The 4,029-nt window shown below is 47.2% G+C and overlaps 1 pseudogene; it reads left to right on the top strand.

The window, feature by feature from the left end:
- The first annotated feature begins 764 nt into the window (after positions 1 to 764).
- On the top strand, positions 765 to 2,643 carry LOC108302883 (annotated as a pseudogene).
- Positions 2,644 to 4,029: the final 1,386 nt, after the last annotated feature.

Here is a 4,029-nt window from a genome sequence, read left to right as displayed (position 1 = left end):
CAAACCAAAAACATTCTTCCAGAAATCCTTTTGCTACATCATTAATTTTCCTTCTCTTTGGGATCACTGACATTAGCATAAAACATGTTATTATCTCTCTCATTAAAAAATATCTTTCCAAATGCCCGTAGAGCACCATGTAATTTTTGGGTGATAGGTTCACCAGAATTCCAAACCCCAGCAGTATGCGACATATCCAGGTAACAAACCTGCACATGTAAACCCTGAATCTCTAATAAAATAAAATAAGATTTATTAAAAAGTTAAAATAATAAAATAGATTCCAATTGGACAAGGATTTAGAGATGAAGAACAAGATGATTTTTGAATGCAAGCATTTGTGGAGATTGAAATTTTTAAAAATAATTTTGTGCAATGTTACTATGTACAGAATAAAACTTTCAAAGTTAGTAGCATGTTTTAAAAAATACATTTTCCTTAAAAGAGAATAAAACTTTCAAAGTTAGCAACTAACAATAAAGAAAGCTAATTTATATCTTTAAAAATGCATTCTCCTTAAGAAAGACTAGAGCAGAGATAAATGAACTAGAAAATAGAAAAATAATACAAAAATATCAACAAAATCAAAAGTCGGTTATTTGAAAAGATTGACATACTTGACAAACCTTTAGCTGGGTGAATTAAGAAAAAAAGAGAGACCACTCAAATTTCTAAAATTAGAAATGAAAGTAGGCACAGCAGCTGTGCATCCGGGGCTCCTGACCTCTCTCTGGGTTGGGAGCGTAGCCCAAGTCCGTCAGCACTGGAGGACCTCAGGAGTCATGTTGAAGCCCCATAGTGAAGCTGGGGCGGTCTTCATTCAGACTCAGCAGCTGCATGCAGCCATGGCTGACACATTCCTGGAGCGCATGTGCTGCCTGGCCACTGAATTGCCATCCATCACAGCCTGGAGCACTAGCATCATCTGTACCATGGGCCCAGCTTCCCCATCATTAGAGATGCTGAAGAAGACGATTAAGTCTGGAATGAATGCGGCTCATCTGAACGATCATGAAACTCACAAGTACCATGCGGAGGCCATCAAGAATGTGCACACAGACACGGAAAGCTGTGCTTCCTACTCCATCCTCTACCAGCCCATTGCTGTGGCTCTGGACACTAAAGGACCTGAGATCCCAACTGGGCTCCTCAAGGGCAGCGGCACTGCAGAGGTGGGGCTGAAGAAGGGAGCCCCTCTCAAGTTCACAACTGGATAACGCCTACATGGAAAAATGTAAGAAGAACATCCTGTGGCTGGATAGAGGTGGGCAGCAAGATCTACACGGATGATGGATGCTGACTTTCTGGTGATGGAGGTGGAAAATGGTGGCTCCCTGGGCAGCAAGAAGGGTGTGGACCTTCCCGGGGCTTCCATGGACCTGCCTGACATGTCGGAGAAGGACACCCAGGACCTGAAGTTAGGGGTCAAGCAAGATGTCAATATGATGTTCACGCCATTCATCTGCAAGACATCTGATGTCCGTGAAGTTAGGAAGGTCCTGGGAGAGAAAGGAAGGAACATCAAGATAATCAGCAAAACTGAGAATCATGAAGGGGGTTGGAGGTTTGATGAAATCCTGGAGGCCAGTGATGGGATTATCAGGGCTTGTGGTGATCCACCACAGGCCACTGAGATGACAGTCCTGCAGAGAAGGTCTTTCTTGCTCAGACAATGAAGACTGGGTGGTACAACCAAGCTGGGAAGCCTGTCATCTTGCCACTCTGATGCTGGAGGACATGGTCAAGAATCTCTACCCCAGCTGGACACGGTGGCTCATGCCTGTAATCACAGCACTTTGGGAGGCCAAGGCAGGTGGATCACCTGAGGCTGGGAGTTTGAGACCAGCCTGACCAACATGGAGAAACCCCGTCTCTAGTAAATTTAGAAAATTAGCCAGGCATGGTGGCACATGCCTGTAATCCCAGCTACTTGGGAGGCTGAGGCAGGAGAATTGCTTGAACCTGGGAGCTGAGATTGCACCATTGCACTCCAACCTGGGTAACAAGAGCAAAACTCTGCCTTAAAAAAAAAAAAAAAAGAAGAAGAAGAAGAAGAAAAAGCAGCTCCATCGCACCTGGGCTGAGGGCAGTGGTATGGCCAGTGCAGTTCTGGAGGGAACTGACTGCATCATGCTATCTGGAGACACAGCCAAAGGGGACGATCCTCTGGAGGTGGTACACATGCAGCACCTGATTGCCTGTGAGGCAGAGGCCACCACCTACCACTTGCAATTATTTGAGGAGCTCTGCCACCTGGCACACATTACCAGCGACGCCACAGAAGCCACTGCCATGGGTGCCATGGAGGCCTCCTTCAAGTGCTGCAGTGGGGCCATAATCCTCCTCACCAAGTCTGTGGGTATGCCCACCAGGTAGCCAGATACTGCCCATGCACCCCCATGATTTCTGTGACATGGAATCCTCAGACAGCTCTCCAGGTCCACCTGTACCATGGCATCTTCCCTGTGCTGTGTAAGGACCCCGTCCAGGAGGCCTGAGCTGAGGATGTGGACCTCTGGGTGAACTCGGCCATGAATGTTGGTAAGGCCTAAGGCTTTTCAAGAAGGAAGATGTGGTTATTGTACCTGGTGACACCCTGGCTCTGGTTTCACCAACACCATGTGTATTGCTCCTGTGCTGTGATAGACCCCAGAGCCCTTCCTCCAGCCTCTGTCCACCCCCTTCCCCAACCCTTCCATTAGGCCAGCAATGCTTATAGAGCTCACTCTGGGCTGTAACGTGGACTGGTAGGCTGGGACACTGGGGAAGAAGCTTTATGCCTCGCTGAAACATAGCTGTTTTTAGAGCCTGCTTTGGTTTGACAGCCCAGAGCTTCGCTGCCCATCATGTGGCCCCACCCAAGCAAGGGAAGAAGGAGGAATGCAGAATGGGGGCCACCAGGGCATATGGCAAGAGGGTGACAGCTTCCTTTCCTGTGTGTACTCTGTTTAGTTCCTGTAGAAAATGGATTCCCAGAGGACTCCCAACCATGGCCTGGGGTCAGGAAACAGCCACCAAGAGTTAGGGGACTTAGGGCATGGGACAGTAGTTCCAGTTTAAGCAGACTCTGGCCCTGGCTCTTACGTGCTTTTCCAACCCCCTGGGCCTTTTTCACTGACACCTGTCCCCACCCTCCACTCAGCTGTCCTGTAGCAAACACTCAACCCTCCACCTTCCATCTCCCCGACCACTGCAGTCACCTCTGGGCCTGTAGTTAGAGAACCTAGCTGTGTGTCAATAAACAACAGCAGAAGAAAAAGAAGAATGAAAGAAAGAAAGAGAGAGAAAGAAAGAAAGAAAGAAAGAAAGAAAGAAAGAAAGAAAGAAAGAAAGAGAGAAAATCTGAACAGACCTATGACCAGTAAGGAGATTGAATCAATAATCAAAAATCTCCAGACAGCCAGGCATTGTGGTGCACACCTGAAGTCCCAGCTAGTCAGGAGGCTGAGGTGGGAGAATCACTGGAGCCTAGGAGTTTGAAGTCAGCCTGGGCAACATAGTGAGAGAGAATGTATCTCTTAAAAAAAAAAAAAAAAAAAAAAATCTCTACAAAAAGTCCTAGACCTACTGATGTCACAGGTGAATTCATTCATTGTTCAGACCAGATGTAGGAGGGAGTCTGGACACTCCCCACCCCCACGCTCCACTCCGCCCTACAGCCACAGGCCACTATTTCTCACCCAATCCACTCTTGCTTCCCCTACCCCTCCCTCGCCTGTTTTCTGCCTCCACAAAGATTTTTTAAAAATTCAAAAACCTGACTCTCTCTTTTCTATATTTAAAACTCTTCAAGGTTTTCCCTTTTCTTTTTGGATAACGACGGAAATCTTTCGGGGCGTCCTAATTAGGGAAAAGGAGGCAGGATGGCAAGGCTGAGGGAAAGAAAAAAGAAAAAACACATTGGACTGGCCACGGTGGTTCACACCTGTAATTCCAGCACTTTGGGAGGCTGAGGTGTGTGGATCACCTGCAATCAGGAGTTCGAGGCCAGCCTGACCAACATGGTGAAACCCTGTCTCTACTTAAAAA

The sequence above is a fragment of the Cebus imitator genome, unplaced genomic scaffold (genome assembly GCF_001604975.1).
Source record: "Cebus imitator isolate Cc_AM_T3 unplaced genomic scaffold, Cebus_imitator-1.0 Scaffold43, whole genome shotgun sequence".
In the NCBI taxonomy this organism is placed as follows: domain Eukaryota; kingdom Metazoa; phylum Chordata; class Mammalia; order Primates; family Cebidae; genus Cebus; species Cebus imitator.
Note: the sequence above shows the minus strand (reverse complement) of the source record. Positions and strands in the feature narration are given on the sequence as shown.